The 18,727-nt window shown below is 35.5% G+C and overlaps 1 long non-coding RNA gene across 1 annotated transcript in view; it reads right to left on the minus strand.

The window, feature by feature from the left end:
* Window positions 1-1,709: 1,709 nt before the first annotated feature.
* Window positions 1,710-18,727, minus strand: part of LOC136874777 (uncharacterized) — a 44,446-nt gene continuing 27,428 nt past the window's right edge. The window contains exon 3 of the long non-coding RNA XR_010860298.2: window positions 1,710-2,045. This is a non-coding gene — a long non-coding RNA (uncharacterized lncRNA). The remainder of the gene's footprint in view (window positions 2,046-18,727) is intronic.

The raw sequence follows: 18,727 nt of genomic DNA on the forward strand, positions 1-18,727 counted from the left end.
TGACCTCTACCGAGCGTCTCTTGCACTTTGGTGTAAATTTTGGTACTGATATCAATGGAGGCATGTAGATTTGTATAACGAACAAACAAACTTACTTTTGAGTTTATAGATAGTAAAAATGAATTTATGTTGCGATCTAACTGCACTGCATGGAATTTTTCTCTCAAATTCCCAATTTTTGATTGGATTCTCCCCAGTTTAGGGTACCACATATTTGCATTTACAATGTTTGTTGTTGCAAAGATTTTTAGGCAACTTTTCTAAACCCAAATGCTCATCTCCCACTGCAGCCGTTGGTGTCTTTGATTGATCTACATTGTGCTGCAGTAGTAGGTGGAAAATCTTGTTACCGGTTTTTTATACCAAAGGATGTAACTTATTTATGCATAGAAACTTTGTATGCATTAAATTTTGTCAAAAACTGCTGCTATTTGGAAGTACACATGTGGCTACCACACTTCAAGAACCTAAAACCAAGACAACTGCAAAATAATATGCTGAGAGGTTCAGTATAATGTAACATTTGTCTGGAAGAAAAGTAATATTAGTTTGACTTATAGAAGCTTTATTGAATGAAATACCATACCAAAATATTCTACAGTAGCAGTATTACTGATGTTACATTAATTCTAAAATCAAGAATGAATACTTAACACCACAAAAAGGCTTCCTTGGTTGACCCATAAGCACATGGGTTTGATTCCTAACAGAATTTCAAGAAATTTAGAAATGATAATTTCACTTCTAGAGAGATATGTGGTCCTGGGGTTAACTCAGCCTACAGAAGTAAAACAAGGTTAATTTCAGTGGGCAAAGACAGCTACATACAAAGCTAACCATTTTGTCTCATTTAATGTAGTGTAGTGAAAGACTATCTTTCACTCACCCAAGAGCCTCCCTTCATTGCCAGTAATGGAGGTGAATTCTTTGTTTTATCAATATTGATGAACTCTCATCCATTATAGGAGGTAAGGATAAATTTCTATGTAAACTTGTCTGTATGCACAGAAGCTATCTTTGGTGTATATGTTGTACTTGCAGTGATAACTTACTGCCTTGTGTCTGTGTATTGTTGTGAAACTCATGCAGCTCTGTATGCAATAGGTCACCAGTCATTGGAAAAGTATGCAAAGTAAGAAATATATGATTATGAAAAATGTAACCTTACATGAAATATAAGATAGGTACATATAAATGAAAGGACCTGGATTTCAGAACATGTCACCAAAAGCCTGTTTAGTCTGACATTAAACACTTGCTAGATGATTCACTTTTAACATGGCATGGTGTGCATTGTCAACAGAGTCCTAAAGAATGCTCAGGTATGTGGTCCTGGGGTTAACTCACCCTACAGAAGTAACACAAGGTTAATTTCAGTGGGCAAAGACAGCTTCACACAAAGCTAACCATTCTGTCTCATTTAATGTAGTGTAGTGAAAGACTCTTTCACTCACCCAAGGGCCTCCCTTCATTGCCAGCAATGCCAGTTCATTGCCAGTTTCCTTTGCTAATTCATATAAAACCTTTTATGCAATGTGTATCAATGAAGTGTTGTGGATCTAAAATAGGTACCGGTAGCTGATAATCTTTAGAACGTTCGCTGCGTATTTGTAGAGCATGACATAGGCTACCCACCAACCTGAGCAAGATATTTGTGTGGAACTCTTTAAAAGTTGTAATAATTAGAGTTCTGAATGTTGGTAGGACGAGTTATATCAAACTCGTGGACTTATCCCACTCACGTGCCTGGCGCATGATCCGCACGGTGGTTGAAATCGAGAGGTAATAATGATCGTCAGGCGGATCATGCACCAGGTATGTGGGTAGATTACTGTGCATTATTTACTGCATATAACAAACAAATGCATAAGTATGATTACAAACATAAATATATTCATATTTACACTTTTCTATTATACAATTTTACATCACAATATCTTTATCATTGAAAAAACTGCCAACTGCCAAGGCGTTAGTTCTTCTGTCGAAGCGTGCCATTTATTGGGTGGACCTCGTGATGTTGAAGGAACTGCATTGACGGCCATCTGAACAAAATATAAATAAAATGAAAACATAAGCATCATGAATCAGTCAAAAATGATTACTATAATTTCTTTCATGTTACTCATAAATATGATGCAAGAATAAATGACAATTACAAGTTCAGTCCTTTCACTGAATGATTGCAGCAGTAGAATCACTCATAATTTTCTAAAGGTAATAATAAACAGAAAATTCAGTGTCTTGTCTCACATTAAAGTTATCTTGCTGTTCAAAGATGCCAAAAAGTATGACAATGTATGATGAAAACTGCCGAGAGGAAATATGTGGGAAATGGAATACGCATGCTCAAATCTGCCTACAGATGAACTTGCTAGTAGATTGGACTTACACGATGTGTGGGATGACAAGGAGAGTTTTTTCTTATCATGCGGGAAACCTGTGATTCATGTTTCCTAGAACCCGTCCCGTGACGCGCTAGGTATGTGCTCCGCACATGCTTATAAACTAGCGTCGTGCGCCCAGCGCGTGAACTGCATTGAACGTGTTAACCCTAAAGCTTATCACTAATATGTAACCACTATAGTGGAGACAAAATTGAATAACCACGATATGATCAGTGTCATAATTTTGGATGTAAAACACTCTAAAACCTGCATTAGTTGTGTAAACTGTGACAATCATGATAGTGATTAATGAACATTCTTCGAAAGTTTTTAATTTTTAGTACTCATGAGCTAAGTATTGTCAGTTTCATTTTTTGTTATTTTCAGTCTTCAAAGCATGAACATTTTCACCTTTTATTGTAATACTAGCAAGATACCCGTGCTTCGCTACGGTATTATACTGAAATTTATAATTGAATGCTTATTGTTTTAGATATATAATCCGCCGAAATTCGCAATCTGACTCGTTCTCTGCGAGAATCCACCAAAATTCCCGATCTATTATTTTACCGCACGTTTCCTCCCATTTTTAAATCTTCCTTTCCAGCAAGCGATTTCGTACTTCCCGGGTTAGGCTCAGGTATTCCTCCAGGTCAGTTGGGTCCGTAAATCTTTGCCATCTTTTCCTATAATATTTTTAATACGGATATAATCCTTCAGGAGATCCGGCGTGCTGTCATACTGGGTGCCTTGGCGGCAGTGAACACACGACCGGACTGCATTCTTAGTCATTACCCGTCCAGGAGCCGTTTCCATCGCGGTCCGCAATTTGACGACGGTCCGGAATATTATTATTATTACTATTATGTGTTGCTGGAATGGTTGATGACAGGGAAAACCGGAGTATCCGGAGAAAAACCTGTCCCGCCCCCGTTTTGTCCAGCACGAATGCCACATGGAGTGACCGGGATTTGAACCACGGAACCCAGCTGTGAGAGGCCGGCGCGCTGCCGCCTGAGCAACGGAGGATCCTTATAAGTACATTAATAACAGTAAAATCAATTGGTCTCACCTCCTTCTACACCCCACCGCCGTTAAGTTTATTTACAGCCCCCCCCCCCCCCGAAAAAGAATTAAAAGGATGCTTGTTTCTTTATGTTTAAGGGAGATTCCAAACACCAATGTTCACATCTATTACCTTCAGTTTTGAGATATAAGTATCCACATAAAAAAATTTACTTTTTTTCGCTTCATTTCACAATAATCTCTCCTCCCCCTAAATGAATTTTCCCGCAAAAAAATACTTGTTTCTTTAATAGTAAAGGATCTTCTAAATACCAATTATCACGACTCTAACTTCTTCTTCAGTTTTTGATTTATGTGTCCTCATAAAAGGAATTCAACTCCTTTACACTCCCGCCCTCCAAGATGGTTTCTCCACCAAAACGCCTTTTTCTTTGTTTTAAAAGGAGATCCAAATACGAATTTTCACGTCTGTAACAACTTTAGTATTAGATGTATGTATTCTCATACAATTAAGTCAACTAATGTTTCAATTCTTTCACCCCCCCCCCCCCCTTCATTGGATTTTCCGAGAATACGTGTTTCTTTACTTTTAAAGCAGATTGCAAATATCAAATTTCACGTCTGTAACATCTTCATTTTTGAGATATCAGTAGCCTAATTAAAAGAATTCATCACCATTTTCAGTCACTTTTACCCCCCCTCCCCCGCCCTCCGCCCAAGTGGTATTTCCGAAAACTAAAAATACACTTTTCTTTATGTTTAATAGAGATAAAAAATGCCATTTTTCACTTCTGTAACATGTTAAGTTTTTTAGATATCCGTAAAAATTCTCATTTTAAAATTTCATCCCTTTTGGGTTCCCCTTAAGTAGAGTTTCCAAAAACAAATAACCTATATTTCTTTACATTTACAGGAGATTTACACCCACTTTTTACGTCTGTAACATTTTACGATTCCAAGATATTCTGTAGATATAGGCTTTCAAAAAATTCACCCCAGTTTGTCACTTCTGTTTAACTGCCATTAATTGGCTTTTCCAAAAACTAAAAAATACGTGTTTTTTTATTTTTAAAGGAGATCCCATATGCGAATTATCAGTTCTGTAATATCTTTCATTTCTGAGATATGTGTATTCTCATTAAAGGCATTCAACCCATTCTTCACCCTTTTACACCCCTCCTATTAGGACTTACTGGAAACCAAAAAATACGTGTTCCTTTATTTTTAGAGGAGATTCTAACCACCAATTTTTACATCTGTAAATTTTAAAGTTTTAAGATGTAGACACACTCATTTTAAAAAATTCACCCCCGTTTTCACCCCCCAATATTTGGATTTTCCAAAAACGAAAAAATACCTGTTTCTTTACTTTTAAAGTAGATCCAAAATACCAATTTTCAGGTCTGTAATAACTTCAGGTTCTGAAATATAAGTATCCTCACGAAAGGCATTCAACCCATTATTCACCCTTTTACACCCTTCCTATTGGGATTTTCCGAAAACAAAAGAATACATGTTTCTTTATTTTTAAAGGAGATTCTAAATACCAATTTTTACATCTATAAACTTAAAAAGTTTTGAGATATAGATACACTCATTTTAAAAAATCACCCCCTTTTCACCCCCCCCATTAATTGTATTTTCCACAAACAAAAAATACGTGTTTATTTATTTTTAAAGGAGATCCCAAACACCAATTTTCAGGTCTGTAATATCTTCAGGTTCTGAAATATAAGTAGACTCATGAAATGCATTCGACCCCTTTTTCAACCTTTTCCACCCTTCCTATTAGGATTTTCCGAAAACAAAATATACGTGTTTCTTTATCTTTAATGGAGATTCTAAATACCTATTTTTACACCTATAACCTTTAAAAGTTTTGAGATATAGATACACTCATTTTGAAATATTACCCCTTTTTTACCCCCCTTAATTGGGTTTTCCAGAAACAAAAAATACATGTTTCTTTATTTTTAAAGGAGATCCCAAACACCAATTTTCAGGTCTATAATATCTTCAGTTTCTGAGATATAAGTAGCCTCATTAAAGGCATTCAACCCCTTTTTCACCCCTTTTCACACCTCCTATTGCGATTTTCAGAAAACAAAAAAATATGTGTTTCTTTATTTTTAATGTAGATTCTAAATACCAATTTTTACATCTGCAAACTTTAAAAGTTTGGAGATATAGATTCACTAATTTTAAAAATTCACCCCCTTTTCACCCTCCCATTAAATAGATTTTCCAAAAACAAAAAAATACGTGTTTCTTTATTTTTAAAAGAGATCAAAAGTACCAATTTTCAGGTCTGTAATATCTTCAGTTTCTGAGATATAAGTACCGGTATCCTGATTAAAGGCATTCAACACATTTTCCCCCATTTTCACCCTTTTTCACCCCTCCTATTGGGATTTTCTGAAAACAAAAAAATACGTGTTTCCTTATTTTCAAAGAAGATTCTAAATACCAATTTTTACATTTGTAATCTTTTAAAGTTTTGAGATATAGGTGCACTCATTTCAAAATTTCACCCCACCTTTTCACCCCCTTAGCAACGGAATATCCAAAAATCCTCTCTTAGCGAGCACCTACATCTTAATATGAATGTATCCCCAAAATTTCATCTCATTATGTCCAGTAGTTTTGGCTCGGCGATGATGAATCAGTCAGTCAGTCAGTCAGTCAGTCAGTCAGTCAGGACAAGCTATTTTATATATATAGATTATGTTGATGGATTAAGCATCCCTTTCTCTGCTGTAGTTCATTTGAACCTCTTCAATTTTCCCATTAGTGCACTCCACTATAGTAGAAAGCATTGTCTCATCAAAGAATAGTTCCCAGCATTCTTTAGCAGTTTTAATAATAATAATAATAATAATAATAGCTTTATGTCCCACTAACTACTTTTAAGGTTTCCGGATATGCCGAGTTGCCGGAATTTTGTCCCATATGAGTTCTTTTACATGCCAGTAAATCTACCGACACGAGGCTGACGTATTTGAGCACCTTGAAATACCACCGGACTGAGCCGGGATCGAACCTGCCAAGTTGGGGTCAGAAGGCTAGCACCTTGACCGTCTGCGCCACTCAGCCTGGCCTTATGCACGATAATATTTTGTCGCTGGGTTGAACATTTCTGCAAGGATTGTCTCTACGCCACTTAGAAACTCCACTTTTTTGCTCTAGGAAATAACCTCTGTAATTTTTTCCTGCTTCTTCACTGCTGTCTGCAACTTGTTCACAGTCTATACTTTTGCTTCTGGTTTCTGGAACATCTTCCTCATCATCACTGTACTGTACAATACGCTATCTTCATCATCGTCATCATCTTCCTGAAGCAAACTCTGCACAATCTTTTTGTCGTCAAGGTGGTAAAGGTTATGTCTCTTCTTTTTTTTTTGACTCATTTTCAGCTCTAAAATATGTAAACTTTATGTTTTGGCAAAAAACCATGCAATCTGAGACATTGTGAATAATTGCTGCAATAATATTGCAGTTAATACATACTTGGTTCAAAAAGTTTCCAGACTTTATTGATGACACAGAATAATATACATACAAACACTATTACACAGCATCCCCTTCAAAATAGTTCCCTTCTGCAACAACACACTTTTGCCGACGTATGTAAAGTTTCTGCAAGCAGCAATGAAAGCCATTTTGTGAAACCAGATTTAGCGCTCTTGTTGCATTAACAGTAACCTCATCAGCATCCATGAATCTCCATCCCTTCAGATGATTTTTCAGGTGTGGAAACAGAAAGTAATCAGGTGGTGAGAGATCAGTAGAGTATGGTGAGTGCTCTAAAGCAAGGAAATATTTTAAGATAATTGCTCAATGTGCAGGTGCATTGTCATGCAAACAGAACAGTTGTTTTGCTCCCATTTTTCAGAATGTTTCTTTCTCACTGCATCCCTGAAGTGATGAAGGTTATCTACATACAGTTCTTTCATTACAGTAAAACCGTTTGGAATAAACTTATAATGGACAAAACCCTGAGAGTCAAAGAAAGCTTTCAACATAACTTTGCCTTTGCAAGTATCCCTAAGTAAGCTTTGTTTCCAAGAATAAGACCCGCACATCTGAATTTCTAATGACAAAATTTGGAAAAAAATAAATCACATGTTTACTTACCAATTTTTTAAATTTCTGCAAATGTCACAAAATTACGAATTTAAAATACTTTTCAAGTAATAAGAAAACTAAAAACACCACAATGGGAAATAGAACTAGTTCAGTGTACAAATCATTCACAATTCAACACCATCCAAACTACCATCCACAAAATTTGAATTTTTACATTTCTTGAAACTTTTCCTCACCAAGTCATTGGAGATGTGATCCCATGCAGTCTTTATCCATTAGCGTGGAAGTTTCACATCGGGTAATTTCACTCATCCAGTTGGTGTCCGTGCGTGATCACCAGCAGATGCCATCCACTCGGTGTAGATCTGTTTCGATACAGCTTCATATAAACATCCAATAGGTGTAGCATAGAGGTCAGCCCTCTTGGAATTATTGCCAGATCAGTTTTTTCCATTACTTATCAATTCCTTTACGGCGTCTGTAGTACGCCCGTCAAGCACAAGGAGGCTCTTCTTCTTTAATAAAGCTCCTGGGCAACATTGACAAACACACTTCACCCAATCCTCAATTAGCTCACTGTCCATCCAACCGGATTCTTGGGTTCAGACAAAAATACCAGATGGCAAATTTCCTTTAGGTGGTGTTTTTCTTTTCAGAACCACATACAGAGGAAGTTTGGTTCTGTCAGCTATCATGCATAACATTACCATGCAGTGTTGCTTTTCGTTACCACCTGTCCTGATAGTAACGCTTTTAGAGCCCTTAATGTGAACCTATTGTCTAGTGGCATTTCAGAATAAACAGGTGTTTGATCAGCATTCCCACTTTGAGAAAGCAAATAGGAATTTTGCTTCCACAAACAAATAGCGTGGCGATGAAAGGCCGTCAACATTTCTGCATACACAATTTGTTTCTTCGATAAAAATTCCTTATCCACCCATGGCTTGAAGTAAAACACTCTAAGTTCCTTTGCGATCTCTAATGATTTTAGTTGACACATTTCAGTTTATACACCATAACTTAATTCACGTCTTTCAGTCACATATTTATAAAGCCTTTCTTCAATTTCACTGTGCACACTTCCCTTCGAAAGCTGTACGATCACCATTACTTTTTAATAACATTTCTTTCTTCTTCCTCCAGTCATGAATACATGATTCATCAATGTCATATTTTCTGCCGGTGGCACGGTTTCGGATAGTTTCAGCTTCCGTTACAACTCACAGTTTCTCACTCACAGTACATGACTACAAACGCTTTTTTGAATTCATCACTTGTTACCACTGATGTTTCGTCACTCAGAACACAAAGTATTAATCAACTGCCACACCATATGGTTCTGGTAACATGGAAGTGAGCGACGGAGCAAGATTTCAGCCGTTGCCAAGTTGCACGACATGAAACCGCTGTTGCTGCGTTGACACATCTTTGGAACAATGTATTATGAGGCCACAATAAGATAGGCTTAAATATGACCCACACCTGAATTTAAGGAGCAATATTTCTGTAAAAAAAGTGCAGGTGGTATTCAGGATTATATGGTAATTGGTTTACATCCATTATCAAGCAAAACTTGTCATCCATTCCATAGGGAATGTTGATTTGTTCCAGAAAAAGTTCCTATCCAAAACAGTGATGGAACAAATAAATAGTTTATCATACACAATCTAAGTGTGTCCTGTGTGGATGTGAAACATATCCCAAACATGAACATTTTTCCTTTTCTATGCTATTGGTTTTACGTTCCACTGACAGTAATAATGGGATACGACTGGAAAGGAAGCAATATGTAGCCTTAAGTAAGGTAAACCATGGTGTGAAAATGGAAAACTAGTGAAAACCCTCTTCAGGGATGCTGACACTGGGGCTCATGTGCCGAATGCAACCTCACCATCTCACGACCCAAACTGCGTAGCCAACTCACTCAATCAAACATGAATACTTATTCTATAGAAAATTATGAATAAATGTAAACCATCTGAGTTTATTTGTATCAAAATATCAGGGAAAAATAGGTATGAAAAATCTGTATCTGTAAATTCTAAAAATTAAAAACAATGCTGGTACCTCATATAAATTAAAAACAATACCAGTACTGTATAAATATTTTCAGTTAATTTGTTACTATTATGTTCTTTATGTTAGGCAGTGTTGTTGTTATTTATACATTATGTACAGGTTGCTGATATTTTGAATTCATTACAGTATTGTTTACAAGCATGATTTTTGCTGCTGAGGAGAATCATACTGCCATGGATGACGCAGGGGTATGTCAATTGCCTTAACATAGAATATTGTAACATTTATGAAACATTGACAACCTGCATATAATGTACATATACACTGTTCAACCTGGACAACAAATACAATAATAGTTCAATAAATGGTGGAAGATTCAACTCTCAGTTAATTTGTGTTTGAGTTTCTTTCAGGGGGCCAATTTTAACATTCCAAAAGAGCTTAAGTAGTCTTATACCACTGTAGGAGTGGTTACCATTTCTTTTCATTTTACTGGTTTTTAGTACTCTTTAGAAGATATTTTGTGAAAGATGTCAAACAAGATATATTTCTACATTTAAACATTGCTGTATTTTTGCTCCTTTACTAAGTGAAAGCACCACCGTGACTTGTGTCTGACAATGGAGACATTAGAAGAGTAGTAACCTGACTGTTTATTTAAACTTGTGTTTAATTTCTTATCCACTAATACTTTATTAAAACATTATGTAAGCTATATAATTTTTGGTTGCAGTTTTAGTTATAATTTTTCTAGTGTTGTTCTGCTATTTTGTGAATAATTTGAACCTACTTGTGGTTTCTGAGCTCTGACAAGAGTAAAACAAGAAAGGGCAAAATCCAAAGAGTGAGTGAATTATATAATTAATTAAATTGTAAGGAAATGTAACTTAATATTTTCTTACAAGATTGATAGGAAATCTTAATCACTGTACAAATAAAATTGAATTCTTTTGTGGCTTATTTCTGAACAATTTGAGTGCTGGCATTCTACCAAGAAAGAATATTATTCCCCTGTGAAGAGCATGTTTCAGATGTCTCTGTTAATTGGTGTTAAAGATTCTTGTATAACTTTATGAGGATACACTAAAACAGTTCTTAAAATAAAATAGGTGCAAATTTCTCATCAAGTGCAGTATATAATGTGATAAGGATCAAACTCAGGAAGGGAAATCTTGCTAGTTGTAATGCTAAAGATTTCCTCAGGTGCTTGCAGTTTTCTTATGGAGTGAAATAGAGCCTATAGGTTTCACTCTGAGTTACATATCTCAAAGGTGACCCATAATGGGTATTATATTAACTTTCAGTTAATATAACTGCCAGTCTAAATTATGTTTAATTTTTCAATATTAGGTAGGATATATTAATAATGAAATGGATTTTCACTTCAGAGAAATGCTTTTAAGTATTTGTATATAAAACTGTATTATAATATATTATTGTATTTTGAAATATTCCTCAGTATTATATGTTGAAGTATCATCATAGTCCCAATCAAACTGTGAGGCATGTGTATATTATCAGACTGTTAATCTGTCACTTCCACTACTTTCTAGTAGAGGTAAACTGTTTTTCCAGAACGAGTTATCTGTTGTTGTTGTTGTTTTTTTTTTGTTTTTTTCTTCTGAAAAGAAAGACTCTGAGGTATGTGATAAAAGTATTCTTAGAAAATGAGATATTCATTTGTTTATATTCTAGAGGAACCTATTTTCTTAAGATAGAAGTGTGAAAGCCCAGTCAACATGATCTCAGTGTCTCATTATTTTCATGAACTTTTTGTTTTTGTTTTTTGGTATGTCTTGAAATGAATGCACTGCATTGAGAGAGAGAGAGAGAGTTATGCTATACAATGGATCATGTAGTGTGATCCTTAGCACTGTCCTCATGAAAGGCAGTGCTTAATATTAAGACTTTACAGGACATAATAGTAAATCAGATGATTGTCTGATATTTTGATATCTCTTAACTTACCAAGTTTCACCTGGAGTTAGGCTATAAATGTCATGAAATAAATTAATTTGCAACATTTTATATGATTTTCTTGTAAACCATTCAATTTAGTAGGCATACAAGTGAAGCATGAGTGATGTACTGATGATACTATTCAGAAAGAAAGAAAAAATCATGATAGAACTATCATTCTATATGTTGATTACAGATGTTTGTTTATGACTGAGGGTCTTCAGTTTGCTGAAGTTTATAAAATACCTAAAAACCAGAAATTGTTAACGGATTATACCTCAGAAAGACATCATTCATCATTCATTCTTGAAAGAGCATCATCAGATTCTATCAAATCGCACTTTAAAAAATTAATATATGTTTTGAATTGACAAACCTTATTAAAAAATGGAAACATTAATGTTTAAATATTCTGTTTATATACTTCTAATAGTTGAATGTTAAAACTAAAAATGAAATGGCGTATGGCTTTTAGTGCCAGGAGTGTCTGAGGCCATGTTCAACTCGCCAGGTGCAGGTCTTTCAATTTGATGCCTGTAGGCGACCTGTGTGTCGTGATGAGGATGAAATGATTATGAAGACAACAACATACACCTAGGCCCCTGCCACCGAAATTAACCAATGATGGTTAAAATTTCTGACCCTGCCGGGAATCAAACCCGGGACCCTTGTGACCAAAGGCCAGCATGCTAACCATTTAGCCATGGAGCCAGACAATGTTAGAACTTATTTTAATGAAGTGCTCCAGCTGTGCTTACTCTCCCTTTACTAGTCCAGCAAAGAGAGTAAGGTGGTGTAAGATGCTCCATCACTGGCATGAGGGCACCTGGTTATTTTGTCAGTAACTTTCTGTTATGTCATGTTCCAGTGATATTGTAGCCTTTTGTGGAACTGGGCTGCTGCTGCTGCTGTTGTTGTTGTTGTTCCAACTCTGGCTTGGAAGTCCCTCTCAAAAACCTGCATTATCACCTGCAGGTTTTGAATTGACTTTGTAATTAGTATCAATGGACTCATTTTTCATTGTTTCCCTCATGTACCTCAAGAACTGTCTCCTCAGTTTGATAAATTCCTGTACAATAATTTTCAATCAGTTCTATTACATATTGGCCAATTTCCTTCTCTTTCGTGTATATATTTCTAGTAGAAGATAACAGCAGCATGAATTCAACAATATTAGTGGAATTTAGAATCTCTCGCTCACTATCAATTCTTCTGTCTATTTCTAAACTACCCTTACAATCTGTACAATAATTATTTCGCTAACAATAATTCAAATGTCAACAATGTCAACAAATAGCTGGTCTTTATGTCAACACTGCTTGCCACTTCCTTCCTCCTGGCATGGCTGATCTCTCTTTAACATTCCCCACATGGCATCCAGTCCAGCCAGTAAATTGAAAATCGCTTGTACTTTAAATGGGTGGTGTGGCACTATATTTTGGGGCCTTTAAGTTTAAAGAAGTATCTATTTTTCTTGATATAGCCTGCTGCTGGAAGTTCAAAGTAGTTTTCGGCATGAGAGGTGTGATATTTCCCTTGTAAATAGTGATTAGCAATGCTCTCACTGATGTCACAGATCTCAAGACTCTCCTGTGCTGCGATCTGTTCACCATCTCAGTAACTACGAGTGTAAGCTTGATAGTATAACATCAGCAGTTATTGCATGAAATAATGTTCTCATATGGAAACATGTGTGCCGATACCCTTCAAAAGTATTGCATGTTCAATCATGTAAATAATGTTGTTTCTGAGATAAAAGAATGGAAGGACACAAACACTGATGTGGACAAAAAATTGTGTGACATGTTTAAGGTGCTCCAAGAAAAGGAATTCCACTACAAAAGCTCAGTGTCAGTTGTTGAATTTGTTATGGCAGTCCCAGGAACCAATGTAGGTGTGGAGAGAATTGCTTCTCTCAGGAGTTCTTTGTGGTCATATGAAAACAACAGTTTTAACATCAAGACCTTGAAGGCAATGACTGTGATCAAGATGCACTGATATTATGTGTAATGAATTGTATAAGAGAAGACTGAAAGAAGAAGAGCTTATGGAGGACATAATGACTACAAATAAATGTAATGATAACATAATAAAATTCTTCTATTCTCACGGTGTAATTATGGAAAATCTGTATTTTATTTATAACTGTTTCAATATCAATAGGCAGAATATCAGCACTGATATGGACACCAATATGAACAACATGAGCAGCACACTCAGTATCAAGGATGTTCATTTTTAACTCTTTTTTCAGTCTTGAAAATACATTGTTGGTACCATCTCGTTTGTATCCACCAAAATTGGTGTTGCAGTTATCTGCAGAAAATACAATCATTTTCACAGTCAGCTTGTGCTTTTTCAAAATATTTATGGTGTGATTTGCAAGCAGGTCTGCTTTTTTTCCTGTTATGTTCTGGAACTCAATAACTCTGACATGAATACCTTCAGTTGGGATGAAGTACCTACCTAATAAGGACGGGGACCAACTTTAGATATCTATGATTTGATGTGTCTACCATAACTGAGATATATTTGGCTTCTTTCAGTTCAGCTGCTGTTTCTTGCACTGTATAGTGTGCCAAACATTCACTAAGATTGATCTGCGCTTTGATCATCCACATGCAAATGTCGTTTGAAACAAATTTCTCACTATTGCATAATGCAGCCATACCACCCACGCCATTACCCCATAGAACCATACGACAGCATCATTGTCCCCAAAATTTCAGGCTACCACCATATAGCACCATACGCCAAGGCGTTCGATGGTATAGGACCTTTTAAGTCTAAAGTCAAATGCCACCTCATCTAGAAAGCGAAGAAAAAATAAACTTCAAAGTGATGGGTGAACAAAACCCTTTCGACCTTGTAAGGATCAACTGCACTCCTCTGTTTCATAGAATCAAACCAACGGCCTCCCAAGGCCATGGTGCATCTGCGGAATAAGATCAAAATACAACACTAAACTAACTTAAAGGCATAAATGAACGGAAGAAAATTGAGGATGCATTTTTTTATGGCAAAATGGCAAGCAAAGAAAAGTTTGAAAACCTATTTATTATTCCTTGATAAAATCATAATTGAAATCAACCCTGAATAATTCTACAATAATAAAAAGAAAATATACAATGTCCGATGGACTAAATACAAAATTTGGATTTCTTCGGTTTGATCGATATTTTCTCTTTTGACATTCTATTATTACTTTGAATGCTTGCTAAGTATAAAAATCCTTGTAAATGTGATGGTTCTCATTACAAGCCTTCTTCACTATTAGAGGAAACACATTATCTATGTGAAAATTGGCGACAACCATCAAATAAAATTAGACAGATGTCTGGTCCAAAATCAAACCCACATTGCAATGAACCTGATGACAAAATAACGAGACAGAACCCGCTTTTGGAATTCAAACAAAAACATTAAACACATCTCAAAGAGCATATTCAAAAAATATGTACACATATTTTAAAACAAAAGTATAAGTAATAAACACATGCAACTGGCTGTACAACACACACACACAAAAAAATAATTGTGTATGACGAAAAATCCATGATTCAGGCTAAGAGAAGGCCTTTATTGTCATTTAGCGTTTCATGGTGCTGACGTGGATCACAGGTTCGAATCCTCTTCTAGTCCTACTGAACACGATCATAATTCCAGGGTCCTCTTCTTCACTGTAACTAGTCTAATGACGTTGAAATAAGTTTCAGCATTCAGAAACACAAATTTTCAAAACTGTAACACAGTTCTCGCGGTCACGTTAATTAAAATTTGCAGAAACTATTAGCACTTTAAGTTTATCTGTAACTTGTACAAAGTTTTCACACCACGTATTGGCAAAATGTATATTAGCATTCCTGAATACAGGTAAGGCCAGAACACCAGTGGACCATGTGTCTGCCTTAAATCTTTCGTGTCGAGTGATTGTTTTCTCAACATGGCGGTCCCTTATATAATTTCACTCCTACAGGAACAATAGACGATGAACAGTTCCCACCACATTTTTACATATCAGTGGTTCTACGGGTTGTGTGACATTGGCAATACGCTCAAATATGTGACTCAGACATTTTATGTAATCTAGTTATGTGCCGAAAACGCATCGATCAGCGGTTTATTTAAAATTTATTATCAAAATAATGCTTTTACGGGGATTCCTATCTGGAGCCTGCATACTTAGTTTTATAAACAACTCGAATTTTGGCAGAGGTCTATTATGAAAATATATGACATGCCGAGGTTTCCCTTACTAATTATTATGCATGTCTTGAAAACTTACAATACAAATCAAGCGTGTACGTTGGTATTGCCGTGTTTCGGCCATTTTTAGTGGGCAGATTTATTAGTATAGATTTTCTTCCTTGTCATTTTTCATAGCTTGCTCTCTCTCTGGGGATTCTTCCAGCTATGACGGACTCGTGTTTACACCACCAAGTCGGAGGTGTTGTGCAAATTGATGCAACCTAATGCAATTTTACTCTAATATGGACAAGGGAGCTTGACAAATGTTTTCACCGCCTAAATTAATTATTAAATAAATATGTGTATGACCGGTATGGTCACAATAAGTGCAATCAATCAATCTCAAAGAGAGGTTCTGTTTTGCTACATGGAATGCAAATAACCCTTCTTGCAATGCAAGATATTTACTTTTACCAGTTAACTTCCCCATAAAAAATGATTTAACATCTTGACTTCAACTGGAAGCAGTGGCTGTCAGTTTATGTTTTTGCTTGTTTAAATGCTGTTTTATATCAGTGCAACTTAAAAGCTCTTCGGTTTGACAAACACACAAGTTAAATAAAAATAGTACATTATAATATACATGTAAGAAGGAACACATTATTAAACACCATTCCTTGTTTAATAATTTTTTTAAAGTATGTTATAGTTTGTAATTAATTTGTGTGTTCAAAAGACTGAAGAGCTTTTAAGTTACATTTGTCTAAGTTGACATTGGAAAGTACGACTTCCTTCTAGCAAGCAACACACTGTACATAATGACTTCTTTGTTGTTGCATCTTCTCGCAAGAAAGGATATTCTTCTTTTAAATCCTGAGTGAAACTACACTTTTTGGCATGAATAGAAAACCAGGATGAAATATCACTACTCATAACATATATATCTACACTTATAAAATAAGAGTTTTGTCTGTACATTACTCAGAATTTAAAAAATGGTATTTATGTATTGGTCATGTCCACAATAACAAGGGAATACACTTATTTATTTTCTGTCATCTCTGTCTGTATGTATGTACGTACGTACATTATGAGAAAATTGCTGAAGAGAATTTAATGAAAATCAGTGTGTCAAGCCAGGGAATGAGGCACTACAATCTAGGCTATCAACAATTTTATTCATGTTGAGTGAAATGGTAATTTACAGGAAAGCCTAAAATTTAATTCTCAAATATCCATGTTATTAGTGGTCCTATAATTAAATACTACATAACCAAAGTTATATAAAAAAATTCTGATCATTTATGTCTTATACATTTTTACTGTACCGGCTAAAATAACAGAAATATTCATGAATTTCGGTTTTTGTGGCTTAGTCCATATCAATGCCGAACCACGAGAAAATGGATAAACAGAATTTAATGAAAATCGGTATGTAATGTCTAGGCTATAAATAATTTTATTCATACTGGATGAAATGATAGTTAGAGGCAGGAGCCTAAAATGCAATTTTTAAATTCCTGTGTTATTTGTCCTATGAAAAAGTACTACATAACAAAAGTTATATAGAATAAAATTTCTTATCATTTATGTGTTATATAGTTTTACCGTACTGACTATGATAAAGGGACAGTCGCTTAAAGAATAAGACAAGAGGAAGTCATGCAAGAAGGAAGGGCTCTGTTTACATTAGATGCCCTACTATCACAGAGTCGGAAGAAAATTAAATGTGAAGGCCTACAATATTGAAAACTCATAGAATTGATCAACAATAACACTACATTGACCGTTGGTGTGATGTTATTTGTCTCTTCTGCTGGCATGCATCTCCGATAGATCTCGGATTACTGCTGCGCCCCGAGTAAAGCGCCATGTCTGAATATTGACAGAAGTAGCTGGGGAGTTAGATAACTTTCCGCAAACTATATGACAGTTCTGGTAATGATGGGTACTACAGCTTGTATTTAATAATTTCAGCATCAGTATACATGCTTGATGTAGCAGTGCTACCAATCGTTTCAGCACTTTCAGCTTATTACAAAGAGTGTGCTTTCACAAAGGTGGATAATAGTTGTAGTATGGACATATTTAATTCATTATCTCTCCTTATGTCAACACGTAGGTACTTACAGTGATCCCCATGAGTTACTGTCATCCCATTAACACAATAATAGAGGACTTCTCCTCTTTGTGAAACTTATAACCTGACTTTTCACCCCGTTAACCAACCTTCCATTGTCTGCTGTCCATCTCACAACTTTGTTAATGTCTTTTTGTAGTCTCTCACAATTTACTCACTTACTCACTCATTCAACAAGCAACTTTTACATTAGATGTCTTCAGTTCCCCATTCATTTGAGTTTCATTATGTGCATCAACAAGACACTAGAACAATCACTTAAAGTTATAGGAATCGATCTCCATAAACCGTGCTTCTCCCATGTTGTTCAAGAGTTGAAAAGGCAAACACATTATACATCCTATCTCCGAATGGAAGGAAACTTAATATAGTTTATCCGGAAGCTCTATTAGGAAAAATTAGTTTGTTTTTATATAAATGGTCTCTTATAGTGTTTTAATATTATTTGAACCATCCACCAACCTGGTATCTTAAGCACTGAAAGTAACAATCTAATTAAAAATAAAATAATGTCATTCATACGGTTATCGAAACGATGTGTGTTAAGAAATTTAAATAAATGCGGCCGAAGCTGCGGGTATATGCTAGTCATAAATAATAACAAAGGGGGATACTGTAAACCTAAGTTACACTATAAAACTACTTTTTTCTTTTCCTGAAGAAATAGGAGAATTGTTAGCAGTTACTACTGATTGATGCAAGACAGCTCAATGGGTGGGGTGAAAATATCTTAATACATCGTTTACAGTGAATGAATTAAAGTTGACAATGGAAGTTTCTTTTATCAGTGAGGAAATGTGGATTTATAATGGAATTACAATGAGCCTTGCAGGTGACACACTCCTTTGTCATTAGTTGTTGTTGACTTTGTCCCTCTAGTATGGGCAAGATCACCTATCAACCTGGCCAAGTCAAGATTTTT

Source organism: Anabrus simplex, chromosome 5 (genome assembly GCF_040414725.1).
Source record: "Anabrus simplex isolate iqAnaSimp1 chromosome 5, ASM4041472v1, whole genome shotgun sequence".
Taxonomy (NCBI): domain Eukaryota; kingdom Metazoa; phylum Arthropoda; class Insecta; order Orthoptera; family Tettigoniidae; genus Anabrus; species Anabrus simplex.